Source organism: Rhipicephalus microplus, chromosome X, assembly GCF_043290135.1.
Source record: "Rhipicephalus microplus isolate Deutch F79 chromosome X, USDA_Rmic, whole genome shotgun sequence".
Lineage (NCBI taxonomy): Eukaryota > Metazoa > Arthropoda > Arachnida > Ixodida > Ixodidae > Rhipicephalus > Rhipicephalus microplus.
Genome location: NC_134710.1, coordinates 96,886,659 through 96,892,658, shown reverse-complemented (window position 1 = coordinate 96,892,658; position 6,000 = coordinate 96,886,659). Strand labels below are relative to the sequence as shown.

General features: G+C 44.1%; 1 long non-coding RNA gene across 1 annotated transcript; it reads right to left on the bottom strand.

The window, feature by feature from the left end:
* Positions 1-3,216: 3,216 nt before the first annotated feature.
* Positions 3,217-4,046, bottom strand: LOC142776916 (uncharacterized). Its single transcript, XR_012887871.1, has 3 exons — positions 3,999-4,046; positions 3,351-3,410; positions 3,217-3,279 (listed from the first exon to the last, which is right to left on the bottom strand). It is a non-coding gene; the product is annotated as an uncharacterized LOC142776916 (long non-coding RNA).
* Positions 4,047-6,000: the final 1,954 nt, after the last annotated feature.

Here is a 6,000-nt window from a genome sequence, read left to right as displayed (position 1 = left end):
AAATACGAAAAGCGTGATAACGTGAACCGTGCCCACTTCTTGTGTTCCTTACCCGCTCGAAGACATTTCAACAAGCGGTTTTGTTATCGATATATTACTTTAGCTGAAGAGATAAAGCATACACAATGACCAAGCGACCCACAGTAAAGTGTACAGTTCGCCCGCATTTGCTACAAAAATACAGACAGGATACCCAACATTCTTTTTAAGGTTATGCAAATCACTTCGATCGAACACACAGTGTCCCTACTCCTCATAGCGGGTAACCAAAACAATGTATGCAACGAAGAAGTGGTTAGTCCAGTTGAACTGAATATAAGCATATAAGACCATAATGAAGTCTGCTTTAACGAAGTAATAACATAACAAAGCTATTGCAGGATTTGGATCACCTTGAATACTTTAGAGTAAACCCGCCGCTAATTGCTAACCTTTGAACTTGTCAAGCTGTATGCCTGAGATTGAAGACTGGAACCTAACTCTATCTAACTTTTGGTTCACAAAACGCACATGCCAACGTAAACGAACCCGGGAAAACATTTTCAGAAACTTCGCGCGACACCCAGCAGAGCAGAAATGAAAATCACCAACACTTCACAGATGGTGATACAAAACTTCGCACACTTTCAGGTGATGTGAAGTGGCCTCAATCATGGCAAGAAAGTGAGATTCAAGTTGTTGTACGTATGCAAAAGCTGCTTCTGATGGCACAGTGAGATTCCCAAAAAGTTTTCTGATGAAGTGGTATGCTTTGAGCATTGTGAAATACTGGTGGGTACCCTTAAGCGTCTCACTGTCGTCTTTCAGTAACTGTGGGCAACTGCAACCGTCACATGCATTCCGAAGGTAGTGTTTGATGAGAACACCAGCTACATAATATGCAGCGGAGTCATCGGTAATATGGGAGTGAATGTTGGTCGCAAGTTCAGAGAGATCGTCTAGAGCGGGAAAGTCGTCAGGCTGTGATTGTGCACACTCCTCATTATCCACAAGAGACGCACTGGTGAGAGAGAATGGCGAGAGCTGCTCCTGGAGGAGGTCACATTCATCATCCTCGACATTTCCGTATTCTGACAGCTTGAAGAGTTTTCTTATGCAGATGTGCTTCAGGCCACAAATAAATTGTGCTACATTGGGGTGGTGTTGCAACCCTGTTTTTGCCTAATGTGGCCAAATATGTTCTCCAGAGGATCCTGTTGAAGCCTGCGTGTTAACAGGTATTCAAAATTGTAATTTTTGGAGAGGTCGTTCCATAGTTGACAAATAGCCTGAATTGTAAATTGCCAACCTACGATGGTTTGTGGTTGACATCTGCCAACAAACAGCCATGATGCAATCCAGGGAAGCTGCCCTCGGAGGAAGTCAATCAGCTCTGAATCATTTTTCATGATTGCATGCCACAGCTTTTGCGAAGTTCTTTTTTTACTCGAGCTGTTCAAGGCATCGAAAATCCTGTCCATACGATCACAAAATTGAGCTGTATTGATGGCCGAGGCAGGCAGCACCTTCGCATACACCATTGCCGTGATAGCAATCGAAACTGATGCACTGATGACCTGAGTTGCTCTGCTGATCTTCATATTAGAAAAAGGTTTCTGATGAACGTGCCGTTCAGTCTAGTTTGGAGCCAATCGCAACCGCTACTCATGTGAAGATTGGTAAAGGCTTACAATGTGCGACCAGTTAACGATGTCATCCCCAATGTATGACTTGTGTGCTTGGACATTATTGCGCGTTGTTTTAATTCAATGCGGAACATCAAAAAGGTAATACACCCGCTCACCATTAACTTCAAAAAAAGGCTTTGCTACAGTCACTCTTAGTTGGTTAGCGAGACTTACATTTGAACTGCCCTGGCCACAAATGACTGCTTTCACTGCAATATTAATGCTCATAAGCTCCAAAATGAGTGACACCAGCAAGTTAGGCATAACAGATAAATGTGTTGATGTGTGCCCTACTAGTAAAAGCAACCGGTTGAGCCCACTTTCTCGAAACACCAACAAAAAGAAAAACCAGTGATCGATCAGCGATGGTTGAAGTGCGATGAGTGCCATCATCTGTAAAACCCTGGCCAACGTCTCTTGCAGCATCATAGTACAAACTCTTTTTGAGTGCTATTTCGTCGAAAACTAAAGCGCACACTCGGTCCCGTTCATTCCAAGCTTGAGTATTTGTTGCAATGGAAGAAAGGATTCCTGGAATTATGCCTGGAGTCATCTTTACATTAGCTAGCCACCTCCTTAATGAACGCCGGGAGGGCAAAAAAAATATGGAGCGAGAAATCGGTATGCTCGCGGACCTCGGAAGTTTAGGTGAAGAGCGAATTTCTTGAACCACATGGGAAACCGCTTGCCCTTGCGTTTGGGCCTCAAGAGAACATGTGCAGAAAGAAGTTTAAAAACCTCCTCGGTGACATGCGGTCGGATAACTCTAAGGGCCTTTGAAGTCGATGACTGTGCTTCGTGAGGCTGTCTCCACAGTCTTTTGGTAGCTTTCCGCTGTGCTGCTACTTTGGCTTGCAGATGTTTAATGGTTTGCTTCTACTTCATTGATAGAGACATTGTCGCTGGCACACAGGAACGCACTGCAATAAACAAAAAAATGGATGTAAAAGCGAAGAACAACTAATCCCATACGACCACTTTCCTCGCTCTTTCAGACTCAAGGTGCACAACTTTCTGTGGTGCTAAGTTTTCGATTCCACTACCTAGAAACAAACCATTCACAATGTTGACAATGCACAAAAAAATGAAAATCACCGAGAGCCCACCCTTACATTTTGTAAGTGCACACGTAGTGTCCTTTTGAGGATAGTTTCCTCAGAATGTCCTAAACATAAAATAGCACAATAAAAACAGCTGCAATAAAAGCACTGTCACCATTTTTTCTAGGGCACTCAGGCGTGGAGCTGTTGGCGGAGACGTCTTCTGGAGGGTCTTGTGAAGCTTGTTCAGTGTCTCGGACAGTGCTGTCGGAACAATCTTGCGAGTGGCCTGCGGAAGTCTCTATATCAATCCACTCTGGTGTTGAAGTGAACATACAGCTTACCGGTCACACAAGTTCCTTTTGTGACAGCTGAACGACTGGTTAAGGTTTTCTCCGGCAAGACGAAGTCAGCAGAAATTCTTTCACCAGCTACAAGGGAGCTGCCACCTGCAGAGATTTGGTCAACAGTCAATTTGGGTAAAAAAAAAGAAATCGCGACAATGAACGCACCTTGCTCATCGGGGCACCTCAATGTGTGGGAGCCGCTTTTTGAAGCCTCTACCGCAGGTCCTGAAGAAATGAAATTACGACAATGTGTCAGTAAGAGGCTTAAAATAACACAAACTGAAGCTTATCCGCACCTTGCAGTGCAGCTTCTGCAGTCATGTCACAGTCACTATTTGAAGCGACGCTCAGAGAACCTGCATATATGTGCAGTTCGTACAAGTTACAAAGCTTGTAGCATGGGGAAACTTAAACAGCTCTTTCAAACGCATAAATTGGTCAAACGTGGAAGAAAAGAGAAGGCACCAACTAGGAAACAAGTAATTTGTGATTTTTGGAATTATCAACAGTGCCAGCTTTCACTGATGAAAGGTATATGTACATGTGCACTCAGGCTTGAAGAGAACGTAAAGTAGCCCTTTAAAGTCTTTCAAAACAAGTTGCGCAAGTCAAGAGCATCAAAAAATGACAGAATTGTAAAGCTGCTGTTAGGAAGGTAATAGCCCACAATTCACAACATTTAAGACTTTCCAAGTGTTACTTCTATAGTAGGTTTCTCCATCGGCTACAAAGATCTTCGCGGTTAACTGTCGCCACTGATTCAATACAAGTGGCTGCTATTGCGCATATTTGAGTTTCAGTCAATTACTTACATGGTACAGCTGGTTGCACACTGGGAACAGCCATTCTTGTAAGCCTTGTGTGGCCAGGGTCCATGAAACTTTGAGCAGTAAAATGGTAGCTACGAACCCTGTAGGGTGCGTACAATAGGCTGGCCGGCTTACTCAGGAGATCATCGCGTCCAGCATACTGCATCCATGCTTTCATCCTGCATTGGCAATGAACTATCAGCTGAAAGGGGAAGTGCTTGAATAGTGACTTTTTATTGTTACCCTCACTGAGCAAGTACGAACAGTAAGCCTAATGACATGCCAATCATACAAAAGCTTCAACACACCTGCCGTCCCGTGGTATGCGGAAGAAACTCGTCCCAGGCTTCTTGTGGGTTCTGCCATTGTTGAAGCACCACGATACACAGCAGTAGCTGCCGTATATTGGACCGCCTGATGGCATGGCATCAGCGCGGTCTGCAAATGTTAGTAAGTGGATGCTTCGCTGTCAAATTACGAAAAAGATATGTGCACGTCATACGTGTACCAGCAAACCCCTTTGAATGATTAGCTAATCAATGCACAATACAAAACCAGTGATACATCTCTGACCCATAAAACTCTGACTTACAAAGATAGACGTCAAGACCACGTACAAAGATCTTCAGAAGTTTCCAGGCCGCTATCCCTTGTAATGCGATGGTATCGTGGCCTGGGAACTTTAGAACACCTTCGTGCGTACGCAGTATCAGCAGTACATTGGGAAGAAAAATCGTAGTTGAAATTTGTGCGGTAAAATTATATTGAAAACGTCAAAAAAATTTGTGGGCAGCTTGCACTAGTGGCACAAAGCTAGCGAAGAAACGAAGATGGCCATTTGGCTAGTCCAGATTTGCCTCCAGCACACCAAGAATTATTCGTGTTTCGAGCCTTCGGGAAACGCCTCGTGAAGCATGCGAGACCCAGCGAATGCTTCTCAATATTTTGCACTGAGCCTATGACCTAGCTGCCCAGCTATGCTCAGCGCATACACGCTCGCGTCCGTGCCAGACGCAGCACGCGTCGCCTCGGCTTGACGCCGTGCCGCCTTTGCTATACTGCATACGTTGCACAATGTTCCCGTCTAGCCACCGCATAGAGCCACAAACTTTCTTTTTAGTGAACCTCGCCGTCCTTACAAGCTTCAGAAAAAGGTTACAACTGCGTGAATGAGACGTCACATAAGAAACAAACTCGCACACACGAAGCGCAACGTGTGTGTGTGCATCTTTCTATGTTTGTTGCATGGTGTCTTATTCGCGCAGGTGTAACCGTTTTTTTAAAAAAAATGACCCAACAAGCCAAACAACATGTCATTCAACAAGCTTCGCTTGAAAACGTGCCTCACCTGTTATCTCACGCACGAAAACGCCGAGACAGCCGACGTTGACGAGAGCGACGAAAGCTTTCCGCTTTCAGTCATGCATGGGCTTGTCGCTGGGGGATGGTGTTTATGACAGTACGGCTGAAGAAAAGTAATCGCGTAAGGTGTGTTGAATAAATTGTTTTTATGTATAAAAACATACCAAATTTGGGCTTATAATTATAATATTGTGAAAGCAATTCTGTTGCATTGATTATAATTATTTTTTTGCGCTTGCATCCTCTGACGTTTGGTGAGAGCACTAGTTCGGTACGTAGCCACACGGAGCGTAGTCGTAACGCACTTCCTGTCCTGAGGCCAGGTTTCGCGGAGTGTTTTTTTTTTTTGTTTTGTTTTGTTTCCCTGGGAGGTTGGCTCATACCCACTCAGGGGGATCGGCCAAGAAAGTGTAGTGCAGTTTTTCTGTGATCATTTTAACTATGTGTAATGAATTGGTATTATAATAAGACTAATGTAAAAATAAAAACAACATAAAAAGAGCAAACGAAAAAAAATCAAGTTGAGCAATTTTGAGATTTGAGGTGTTATGATTACCACTCAGCTGCGTTTACTTCACTCTGCCCTGGGGAGTAATAAATAATTTTTGAAGATCACAAAGGTATACGCTTGGTTGCCTGAATATAATCGCAAACGGCATTGAAAGCCTCCCTGTGGCAATGTCCCAAAGCTGAGGCGCCAAAGCTTAGCGCCGTTTCCGCCGTCAATCTAAGGCCTATTTTCCGAAATGGCATAACTAGTAACCTTTTTCTAAGT